The sequence below is a fragment of the Sinocyclocheilus anshuiensis genome, unplaced genomic scaffold (genome assembly GCF_001515605.1).
Source record: "Sinocyclocheilus anshuiensis isolate Anshui unplaced genomic scaffold, SAMN03320099.WGS_v1.1 scaffold784, whole genome shotgun sequence".
Lineage (NCBI taxonomy): Eukaryota > Metazoa > Chordata > Actinopteri > Cypriniformes > Cyprinidae > Sinocyclocheilus > Sinocyclocheilus anshuiensis.
In genome coordinates this window covers 663,901-676,730 of record NW_015554160.1, presented here as the reverse complement: position 1 = coordinate 676,730, position 12,830 = coordinate 663,901, and the positions used below count along the sequence as shown (strand labels likewise).

Here is a 12,830-nt window from a genome sequence, read left to right as displayed (position 1 = left end):
GTCACAACATTCACACAGAGCTTCCACTGCTAATACAGACAAGAAAAAAATGAGCATGCATGGATGACCGCACGCACACAAGAACATTCACACATGCAGACAGAAAGCTCTCATGCACATAAACACAAAGACACAAACCCATCTTGCTTCCTTGAACCATTCACACAATGCCAGAGACCTGCAATCAGTAAATGAGTTACCTCCCCACAACCTCATTATCAAACAGTCATCTAAAGCTTCAGCCCACAGAGACAACAGCCGATTATCTCTGTCAGTCGCTCTATAAAGCCTGATTTACTACAGATGAACCGAGCAAACACAAAACACAACACCACCAGCAGTTCTAAATTAGATCAGGGCCCCAACCTGTGTACTTTTTGAGATTTACATCTTTCAGTCAAATTAGGAACCATGAATCATCCTGTCAGTACATCAATAATAGGATTTCGTCTAGAACTAGCAACTTGACTTCCCAAACTACAAGCTACTCATAAAGTAGTTAAATGGACAGTTCGCACAAAGTTGATAATTTTGCCATCATTTATTCACCATCATGTTGTTCTAAACCCGAATGACCTGGAACACAAGAAGGTTTTTTTTTTTTAAAGAATGTCAGTAACTGAACAGTTTTGGTTACCATTGACTGCAACCACAGCAGTATTTATCTGGCAAAAAATAGTGTGGATGTCATGTCAACTGTAACTGTGTAAAAAAAAAAAAAAATCACAAAATATTTTGCTACACAAAAGATGTAGCATGCTGCACAAGGACTTCCTGTGCAGGGAAATAAATCAGTGAATTATTTGAAGTTGTACATTTACAACTGTTTGAACAAACCAATTCAATAAAATGAACTGGACTTTTCAAAGCGGTATTCTACACAATAGATACAAGATATAGCGTGCTTGATTTTTGCCTACAGCTTGTACCGTTTCAATTTGATAATTAAACAGTGATGCAGCATAACAGTGATCATGCTCCAATGCTACTTTTTGGAAAAAGTAGCTTGTTACTGGAAAATCAAGAACTTTATTTTTATATCTATGCTATGCATCTGGAAGATGTTTTTATCTAAAGCGACATTGCATTCAATGGTATAATTAATCTGAAACCAAACATAACCATGAACTTGTGCAGTGCTCCACTGTTTGAGCTACATGAACCTGCAAATAAAATATTTTGAAACCAGTGTATCCACTTTCACGCTACTGAAAAAGGTAGTATCACTGCTGCTTTTAGTCAGGTACTCTCCAACACTGAAGGGTACAGCGTCCGTGCAACTGAAAAAGGAACAACACTTTGACAACTTTGGGTAACGTTTCTCTCTAAAACAGAGCTGCTAACATCCTGCCACACACTGCAAAGGGACCGAGCAGGAACTACAGTCTGTGTGAAATTGCCATATAGAAAAGGCTAAAACAAAGTAATTATCTAGAGGAACAAAAGATGTGTATAATTCATAAAGCAGTGGCTGTCGCTTGTTCCTCACACTGAGCTGAAACTTCCCCAACACCATGCATTTTTAAAGAGTCATGCTAATGCTAACCTACTTAAAAGTTACATCTTAACTTGACAGGTCTGTTGTTCATTCTGACATCTAGACCAAGAGTTGAAACTAGACGATGATCTTACTTGATGAGGACCTGGACAAGCTCAGATATTTCATGACACATTTGAAAAGCGCAAAAATGATAACTCACTCTAAAGTCTGGGATGCATCTGGCCTGAGAGCAACTGGTTTACCTCACGATCAGAAATCTAGATGAAAGAGAGGAATCTGTTACTGAATATATAGCTTTTGGCAATTGCAACACATGGCAGATGGGTTATTGAATACAGTTTTACAGTTTCATTTAAAGGAACTGTCCAACCAAAAATGAAAATTGTATCAGCATTTATTCACTGAAAATCTTAATGAAGATGCATAAATTATGGCAAACACTTTTTTTTTCTAACCCAGGGTTTAGAAACTGGGGTCCAGGGACCCCATTGAGGGTCGCAATGGATAATTTGAAAGGAAATAAATAAATGTTTTAAAACGTAGTTTTAAGGTTCTCAAAGTTTACTGGAAAACATCTTTGGAACAATAGTTATTATTTAAAAAAACACTACAAAAATGCATTTCAATTCAATTCAATTCTAGTTTATTTGTATAGCGCTTTTCACGATACAAATCGTTGCAAAGCAGCTTTACAGGAAATTAAGTTTCTACAATATATTTAGTAGTAGTATTTGTAGTAATAGTAGTAGTATTTGAATTGAATTGAAAATGCTACTCTGTGGTTTACACATCTAATATTATAGCGTGCTGATAAAAGACACACTTGATAAAAAAAAATTTCAGCTAATATTTAATACATTTATTTTGGCTTCAAATACAGTAACAATATAAAATCCATTAAGTTATAATAATAAGTTATATAATAAGTCATGCTTTTTCGATTTTTTTTAATTGTTATATTTAACATTATTAAACTATTAAAATGTTTAACATTATATATGCAGAGAGAAAGGAGAAGTGAATGGTTTCTGTAATAATGAGACAGTGAATATTATGACTTAGATCTCTGGACCCCAACATTGTGAAATTCAGCAAGAAGGCTTGTGAACACCATGTGGCACTAGTGAATGTGAGAAATATTCATTCTCGTTCTCTCTCTCTCTCTTTCTCCCACAGTTCACTGATGCAGATGAAGGGATTGTTTGTCTAAAAGGCGAATGGACTTCCTTCTATTCTGGCCTTTTTCCTGTCTGTGTAGCAGGCGTCCCTGTGCCAGGCTAAAAATACTCCAAAACACACCGTAAACTGAAGCCCGGCACACAGGAACCACGTCACAATACACACGCAGGACGGGTGGCGGTGACCACCAATCTGTCCTTTTGTGTGTGCAAAAGGGGGTGTGAGGGAAAGAAAAAGATCATGAGCGAAAGACAATAGTCAGGAGTGTTAGCATTACTGTCTTTTTCTTTCTCCTCACCACTGCGGGTTAAATAAAGGCAGGTTGCTTTTTTTCCAGTCAGTGGCTTTTGAACAGGATGTCATAGACACACAGTGGATCTGCGTCACGTGATTTCCGCCTCCCCCAAAATAATCAAGCCAGAGTAACTATAGCTTCAATAAACAGCATGACCTTGATCTGCTCTCAAATGAGAGCGACAAAACAATTGCAAATACATCAAACTCTCAGCCCGAACAACAGCGAGGGACATTAACGGCATGTTCAAACAATGGACAACCCCAATTCTCAACTCTCTCTTTTGTTTCAAAGGCCCTCTATTCAAATGAGTGCCAGATATATTTAATATGACTACCATGTATAGAAACTCAGAGCCTATTTTTCCAGCTTCCATTCTTTGAGGGGACGAGCCTCTCTGGTTACCATAGTGAGGAGAATTTATTCACAGACAACAGGACTTCCCACCCAGCAGGGTGTCATTCAACTGCCGATATTTACGAGCAGGGATTACTCACAGTTAGGATCACCCACCCTCATGCCCCCCAAGTATACCCTGTGAAAGCTTGCATTTTCCCATCTATCTGTTTGGCCTGTTTTAGTGGGTCTGGTTGAGGTACGAGCTCTTCAATCTGTCTGTGGTTTGTATACGCAAGAGTACGGGGTGAAGACAGGTTTCAGAACGGAAGAGCTTTGCACAAGTAATGGCTTGGTAACACTAAACATGCAACAGCTGAATTTAACTCCAGTTTCAGGTGAGTCTCGCAGAACCACTGAATGATCAAAGCTCTTACTTCAGGACTGCAATACAGTGAGATATATCTATAATTCTCACCTGTTCAGGACAGGGGTGTGTCATTGAAAATGACATTTTGGTGAAGAACTCCTTCTCATCTAATGCACAAATACTATATAGGCACTTGCAATCCATTCCAGAGAAGTATTATAGTGGCATTTGATGGAGCTTTGACATATACCATGGTACTGAATGTACTTTCCATATTCATGTACCAGATTATTTATATGGCACTTAAAAAATCTGTCCAACACAAATAACAATAATTAACTTGTCTTTAATGTCTTAATTGTTTCTCACAGACATCAAAAGAGATCAAATGGACAGCAAACTGAGTATCTTCTCAGATTTTTCTGTAAAGAGGCATGTCAAATTACTGGAAGTTTAGAAAAGATCTCAACAATGTTGCATACTGCACTCAGATCTTCCAAGTTACTTAAGTTTGCAATTAAAAGATTCTGATATGAACCACACATTTCTCATCGCATTCTTTGAAAACCACAAGATTTGGGCTTTGATAACATAAATCACATACATTTTAGCACTCGATACTCTTACTGTATATCAACTAATTTGTTTGTTTTTTCTAAAGGATATTTTAGCAGAAACATTTATGAATCACATCTGATAACTTCATTAGGTATCTTATTATTACTGCTATGAAAGAGCAACCTGGTACATTTGAAGGCAGACATATTGGTACTTTTTTGTTAGTAATCAATTTAATCTCTGAGCATTTTTAAACTAAGGCTGATGATACACGGGGCAACTTTTTGAGCAATGTTGCCGGGAAACTTTGGTTAATGTTGCCATCAATGGGCAACCGGGTGAGACACAGGGCCCAAAGTATCCAGATAGAAATTTGTTACCCATTCTCAGTGGGAAAGTGCCCAAGAAACAATGTTCAAAAAACGTTGCCTGGCAAAATTGCTCAAAAAGTTGCCCTGTGTATCATCAGCCTAACTGTATTACAGCATAAATTCCAATATTTTAGTGAACACAGCACTGATTTCACATCATAATATGTGAACAGTTCAGTGAATCATAATTAAATGACGAAGTAGGCCATAGCAACATTGAAGGACACTTGTCCTTCCTCTATCTGTTTTTTTCTCTAAACGCGTATGTGCATTGTGTGTGTGTGTGTGTGTGACACTAGCAGCTGTTTTTCTGTCCTCCTTCCTGTTCATTCAAAAGGGATACAGACCATCTTGTTTCGTCTCATCGAGTCTAAAAAAGAACCAGCTAAACACAAACAATGAGCACATATCCTGCTCCGCCAACCCAGTTTGTTTCACACTCTGACAGTGTTTGTTTTAAACAGCTACGTGAACATTAGCATTGGGCTATTGTTACTGATGTGTGCTGTGTCAGTAGACAAGAACAAAGCGTATGAAACCTCTTCATAAAGTACTGACATTCCATCACCCTTCTGAAAAAGCTGTTTCAGAATAATAAATGTGAAAAGACTGATTAATATTTATATTTAAGTGCACTCTTTCACTAATTGTTATGTGGCTGAGGTTTGTGTCACATGAAATGCTGTGGATGATTTGAGGTCATATCTTTGATGAAACCATGACTCCCTTGTCTAAGAATCCAGTTTACCAAACATTTACTTGGATTTTGCAGAAACGTTCTTAGAAATTCCTTGAAACGTATAACTGAAATGTCGAACTGCTTAGAGCCGGATTGTTTTGTTGTTCAGTAATCATGACTAACACATTTATCCAGGCGTCACACTTACAAAACACTTCCATGTAACTTTAGTCAAATACTATGAAAGTCTTGGGTAATATTACAAATTGTAAAGACCTGATAAACACTTTACTTGTGTCTTTTCGTGGAGGTAGATTTTGTGGCTCTCATGAAAGCTGTAGCTAATGTGTGACTGAGTGAATTCATGCATGCTGTCTGAATATGAGGAAATGTTACAGGTGTACTTTATATACATATAACCCTGCATTAAGCTTGCACTGAATGACACAAGCAGTAACTTTTGACTGAATCGATGACAGTTGAAACAGAGGACAGGTCACAGAAGCTACTGAAAGACTGATCCAGGATCAGGGATCAAACATTTCTGATGTGAGGTCAACAGGGCAGGAAAGACTTCTGATGGGAGTTAAGTGCTTTTTGCTGTAATTCACTGCCATCTGGTTCAACTGCAGAAAGTGTGTGAATTTCTGTACCTGATTTATAGTTAGAAAGAGGAAGACTAGAGTGGAAGTTTGAGGAAATTAAAATTAACACTATTTCCTCATATTGTTGAACAATTCATTGGTGCATGTAATTTCAAAGAAAAAATAGTTTGTCTTCACCATCACTACCTTTAATCAAAATATAATAACTTCATTTTATAATGAAACAATTTTCCTTTTTCTGCTGAAATCACATAGGTTGTGTGGTAATTGGAACATTTTAACCAATAGCCAAACTGCAATTTATGCAAAATTGTAGCAAACTTGAATACGCTCTAGCTTCATTCCACTTGTACCCATCATATAAATTCCTTAAGGATAGAATCAAGTCATTACACTTTTTTTCTTGTGAAAAAGAAGAAATGTCAAATTACTGAAATAAAATGGGTTGCAGATGGCAATTCATGCATACTTTAAAGAAGTACAATAGTTAACAGATTTTGATAAATTTAGCATTACATCACTTGCTTACCAATGGATCTTCTGCAGTGAATGGGTGCCGTCAGAATGACAGTCCAAAAAGCTGATAAAAGCATGAATCATTGTCATAAATTAACATTTTGTAGAGTGGAAAGCTGCGTGTTTGTAATAAACAAATCCATCAAGACTTCAAACCATTGCTTACTTCTAAAATACGAGTCCCTTATCCAAAATACTGCTTTCTCCTCTGAATAAGTTGTCTTGCCTGAATCAGGAGAGAAATATGCACAGATCAAGTATCGTTTAAAAGCGAAAAGATTTCTAAACAAACATATCAGTGGATTTTGATGTGAGAGGACAACAGGGATGGACTTTTTCACTGGAGAAAGAGTTATAATGGGGTATGGACAGAAGCGACAGTTTACAGTGAAAACACCTTTGCTTCATACAAACTTTACAAGACGTTAATTGATGGACTTTACTACTACTTTACATCTACTGTTGGTTTGTTTTTAACAGCTACTTGGGCTCTCATTCTGACGGCACCCATTCACTGCAGAGGATCTGGTTCATTGGTGAACAAATGATGCACTGCTAAATTTCTTAAAAATGGACTTACGTACACATGTATTGACCATGTCAGCAAAGAAAAACTTTGTGAACATACTTTCGCAAGGCTAGTTACAGAATCACCCTGATATGGACATAAGATAGACTTGCAAGCACATACGCAGCAGGGCGCAAAAACACATTGACACGCTTGCTCTATAAATAGTCTGCCATTTTACTGGCTCACAACCGTACTGCAAATAACACCGATAAGAGAAAGATGGTTTAGAAATAGAAACAGCAGGTAAAAAGGCACAATGAAAAAAAATCAAATGAGACAGCATATGAGGGAGAGTATGTAGTGGAGTGAGACAGTGAGGAAGAACCATCCATGTTACAGACACTTGCCTACACTTGCCGTCATAGACTCTGTGTAACAGCAGAAACAACAGCTCTGTGAATGAGTGTGTGTGTTCAGCAGATACATGAGTGCTAATGTGTTAACAGAGCTTAAATATTACTGTCCGCTGATCCCACCCACAGATTATCAGCACACTGAGCAAAGAGATGAAAAAGAACAGAGAAGGTTATTATTTACACCTTGATTACCAAGCCAACTAAATGCTGACTTCTATTGTTTGTATAGGAAGTTTAATAACTATATGTTAATTATAATCCTAAAAAAAAAACATTATTTACTATTTTTATCAATGTTAAAAATAATGATTTACTTCATCATTTAGACCTTTGAGTACCTTATTTGACAAACATAGTCATTGATTCAAAGAGAGAAGCTGTTGTACAACAGTAATTCAACATCCTGTAATTCAAATTCAGATGTTCACGTGTGCATTTATGACTAATTACTGCACAGGAATACATACAAGAACTATTTAGAGACACTGGACTTCTGGCCAGCTCTAAATAAGGTCCTTACAAGCCACAGGTTAATGCTGCAGTATACATGACCTCTTCTCAGCTATTTGCTTTATGGAAAACTTTATGAAACGATGATGAATAACTCTGATTTTTCCATTAATGCATTAACTTGAAACACAGACATGGTTAATAAAACCAGTGAGAGTGAGCTGCTGAGATAAACTGAAAGAGAGAAAGCATGCATGCATGTGTTGGAAAGAAAGAGTCAGTGTGTATCCATGTGTTCGAGTGGGATTCAGAGAGAACGTAGATGTCCTTGGGCCACGATCGTCCCTGAGACTTATGAACAAAAATGGAAACTACAACAACATTTGCAATGCAACATCTGAGCAGACTGCAATGTGAACTGACTAAAATCAGCATTATGTCACCCTAGAGCTTTGCAGGAAATTGTGTGTATGCTAATACACACACATCAATAAATGTAAATAAATATGTGTTAAGGACCTACACTCTTACAGACGTGTTAATATAAGTTAATTATTACTACAGACTAACCCAAATTGTAACTCTAAAAGAAATTATATTATTAATTAATCCATATATATATGGATCACTCTGCTGTGGCAACCCCTGATAAGAAAGGAAGCAAGCCAAAGGTTTTATATATATATATATATATATATATATATATATATATATATATATAGACACACACACTCATGCACACATAAAATTAATCAACAATATTAATGATTTTTTTACATCACTTATATAAATGTCTGTCTTTACATAAATAATAAAAATATTCAAAAATAATATATATTGCATATTTAACTATGTATAACTATGTATATAAAATTAATATAACAGATTTTGTTTTTTACTGTATTTACTTTATGATATATATAATTTATAGAATAAAAAATAAAAATATATAACCTTATCACCAAAACTTTTGTCTCAAACATATCGCTAACAAATTTAAAAGAATATATGCACAAAATCACACCTGCATACAATACGCACACTCTCTGCACAACATGATGGTCACTGACCAGCCCTGTGATCATCTGGACTGACAAATAAATATCCATGTTTCCCGAACTGGCTCCGATTATCACACAAACACACAGCAACACGACACAGCACAACAGACAACAAAACATGATACACCACCAGAAAAGTTTGTGACCTTGGAATTCCTCTGTCAAATCTCTCTGGCTGCAACATGTTTGCGTTGAGAGTGTAAAGTGGCCTTCTGTACTCTTCAGATGATCACAGTAACACCATCTGACTACAGACTACACACATTTGGATTGTGCAGTGTGTGAACTGCACGATCAAACCAAACTAATGTCCAACACGCCACGGTTTATCATTAGTTTGTGTATAACCACTGAACCACTGGCTTTAAAAAGGAGTGACAGTCTGTTATGTGATCAAATGAAAGAGATCTTACCTGCCTGTGCAGATCACTGGAGCTCTTTTGACTCAGCATATGTGTGAATCATGCAGCGTATCTCTCTGCAAGTTCATGCCTCCCTTAACAAGAAAGAAAGAAAGAAAGAAAGTACTGCATGTCAGATGCACCCAGATCAAAGCGCAGCAACAACAGTGTGGTGTGCAAGAGCCAAGCATGTGATACTGACCCCACACAGATGCATGCTGCCTCTCTCCTCCCTTTGCTTTCTCTGGCCCTCCCCCTTCACTTCCACTCCTCTTTCACTCAGTCCCACCCCTCACTTCCATTTGCTCTGTCTCTTTTCGCTCCATCAATCAATCATTCTGTACCTTTCTTCCCCCTCCACCTCTCTCTCTCTATCACACACACACACACACAGTTCCAGTACATACATTTGACAATAACAAGCAGAAAGTAAAGGCATCCTTGCTGGATTGCCCTTGAGCTAGTCTTGACAAATAATCTTTAGTGAGAAGTAGGCTACTGTATAGTAATGGTATTAGATTATGACAGCATGGTTATTTAATGAATATATTTATATATACTATATAAGTACTATACTCATATACCATGGTATTATGTACAAAATTAATAAATGGTTTATCTCAGCTCGCCTGTTTTGTTAGATGATTTCTAGTTGCCCTGTCAGGTCAGTTCACTAGCTGACTTGGTTTTGTGTGCTTTGAAAAAATATTTACAGGAAAACTGAATAAAGAAATGCAAATAAAGCACACAAATCTTAAATATTATATAATAAATATAAAATATTCTTAAGACATGCAAATAGATCAGTGTACATTAAATATTGATTTCATGATCAATTACAATGTATAAAACTATCGACATAGGAACAAGACCAACACAGTGACAATACTACAGTAATATAAAAGTCAAAGTATGTAACGTTTTCGGTGGGAAAATACTCTTATTGCAGATTAATATGCAGAGACAACAAGCAAGCCATTCAAAGTTTATTTTTCCGAAAACTATCAACATGTCTCTGCTACTATGAAAGTTTCACCAATTGTTTTGAGCTACCTCCTGACAACATTTACTTGACCAATGGCGTGGGCTCTGGGCGTGGCTATCTGTTTGTTCGACCAATGGCTGACGGGGCATATTTGTGGCAATTATGTTTATATTTTCAGTCCCGTTCACCCCAAAATTAAAATTCATTAATTACTCAACCTCATGTCGTTCCAAACCCGTAAGACCCACAAGAACACAAATTAACTTTTTGATCAAATCTGAGAGCTTTCTGACCCTAGACAGCAACACAACTGAAATTGTTATTTTTGTTTTCTTTGCACACAAAAAGTATTCTCGTAACTTCGCAAAATTGAAGTTGAGCCACTGATGGCACATGGAATGTTTTACCGATGTAATTGCTACGTTTCTGAGGGTGTATTCACACCTGTCTTGTTTGGTTCGATTGAATCGAACTCAAGTTCGTTTCCCTCTTGGTGTGGACCTTTTTGGCAGGTGTGAATACAGCAATCGCACTCGGGTGCGGACCAAACAACTGTCCGGACCGGACCAAAGCAAGTGAACTAGCGAACTTTCCTGGTGTGAATACACCTGAGACTGGGAACATTTAAGTTGTGTTGCTCTCTATGCTGGGTCAGAGAGCTCTTAGCGTTCATCAAAAATATCTTAATTTGTGTTCTGAAGATGAACGGTATTACGGGCTTGGAGCGACATGAGGGTGAGTAATTAATGAAATAATTAAAATTTCTGGGTGAACCCTTTAAGTTTTAAAAGTTCCCTGAAGTAGTTTTAATACAATCCGCAGTGTGATACAATCCGCGGTATGAAAGTACTGTCCTTCACTTACCCGGATGAACGGTCTTCGATACGTTGTCATAGACTGCGGGAAATATTAAGAAATATCAGCAGACCTGTGGATGACGCGATTTACCAACCTGAATGCAGTATTCCAGAGAACTGTACAATAATAAGTCTTTACAGCCCTTTTGATATCAAAGCTATTAGTTAAGTTTGTGCCATTGGTTTCTCATTGAGAAACAATTGATGTGAATCATAAATCACCTGACTTCTCAACACAAGATCATGGCTCAAGATAAACAGGTGAGACAAAGGACATGATTTCTATGGAACCATTGTGGGAACAGAACAATTTACTGTAAATCTACTTATAAACTATTATTTTCTATTATTTAAGGTGATGTAACGTTCTATGGTGTGTCAGATTCCATCAATTGTATTTAACATTGTTTATTCTTTTCTGTCTGCGACAGACAACCCTTTTTTGGTCACAACCCAGTTAAGAAGCACCGATATTTAATGTAGACAACACAGCATAGATAAATGGGTATAAACATCACCATCTCTGATTTATTTCAAGACTTTTAATACATTATATGGATATTCAGAAGATATTTATTCATGTACAAATTACAAATAGATAGTTTTTAATCAACTCTTCAGTTTAAATGTCCGAGAGAAAAAAAATCAGAAAGAGAGTGAAAAAAAATCCCACAGCTGTTTAATAGCAGCTTTGCAACCTGGCAAGACATTTCGCCATCAAATGCAGTAAAAGATTTCTGTTAAAAAACATCTGAAAAAACACAAAGGCACTTCATTTTTAGTATGTTCTTTTCAAAGAAACATAATTTCTAGAAGAAATGTGAGGTTAAAGGTCATGCCTGCTCCACAGGGCAGACATCTGCAGTGGACTAATGTCCCAGACACAGAAAATTAGCTGGTGTCTGTCATTAATACAAAGCAGCTCATATAAAAAGCTTATTTTAAAGACTTGACACTGAAAACATTTTGTGTTGTGTATGTTTCCTATGAATCTATGTACTGAAGGTTTGTGTGTTTGTGGTGTGGTCTGCCTCGCTAAGACCTTAATAAAAAAATGGGAAATATGAACAGAAAAGAAAAGGAAGAGATAAAGAAAAATCAGCCAATAAATGAATTCAAATCAGAAAGAAGGGAAAATACACTAAATAAAATCAAAAGAAGAGTTAAAAGAAAAGAAAATCGGAAGAAGATAGTCTGGCTTTTGCATCAGTAAAATATCCACACGCTCTGTCTTTGACTGGGTTAAAATAAAGCAGTCCCCCAGCTTAAGGTCATAGGGTTTGTCCGTTTGCTGAAATATCACCTCTTCTATGTTCACACCTAAAAAATCTTTCTACGTCCTAATACAGTAAAAATAATAAACTTACATAGACCAATAAAACAAATATTTTATACAGTTCTCTCATAGACGCCATAAGATAGCACATTAAACTCTTCATCTCAAGTAGGACTTTTTTTATAGGTTCGATTTTGGGTTTTTGTTTTATACAGTGCAGAGTATATGGGCCTTGATTAAATAAGAGTGTTTTTAGTGTATCTTGCGCCCCCTGCTGGTCACTCCGTGCTCGTGCTGGTTGCATTCTGTCTTTGGGGCACACAGTAGTTGTTGTGCAGGGCAGAGTTGACAAATCCTGGCAGACACACACACTTATATGAGCCTTGCGTGTTGATGCATTTGCCGTTCTTGCAAAGAGACATCTTTGTATTCAGCTCCGAGCATTCATTGATATCTGGAACAC

At 36.8% G+C, this 12,830-nt stretch overlaps 1 protein-coding gene across 3 annotated transcripts in view; it reads right to left on the bottom strand.

The window, feature by feature from the left end:
• LOC107670874 (ras guanyl-releasing protein 3-like) overlaps nt 1-9,504 on the bottom strand; it is a 33,723-nt gene extending 24,219 nt beyond the window's left edge. The window contains exons 1-3 of one of the 3 annotated variants that reach the window (XM_016463666.1): nt 9,452-9,504; nt 9,262-9,344; nt 1,701-1,758 (exon numbers count right to left, since the gene is read on the bottom strand). The gene's annotated coding sequence lies outside the window, so the exon portion shown is untranslated. Of the gene's footprint in view, nt 1-1,700; nt 1,759-9,261; nt 9,426-9,451 lie in introns of those variants that run through there. The other 2 variants (XM_016463665.1, XM_016463667.1) reach the window with 2 other exon arrangements.
• Nucleotides 9,505-12,830: the final 3,326 nt, after the last annotated feature.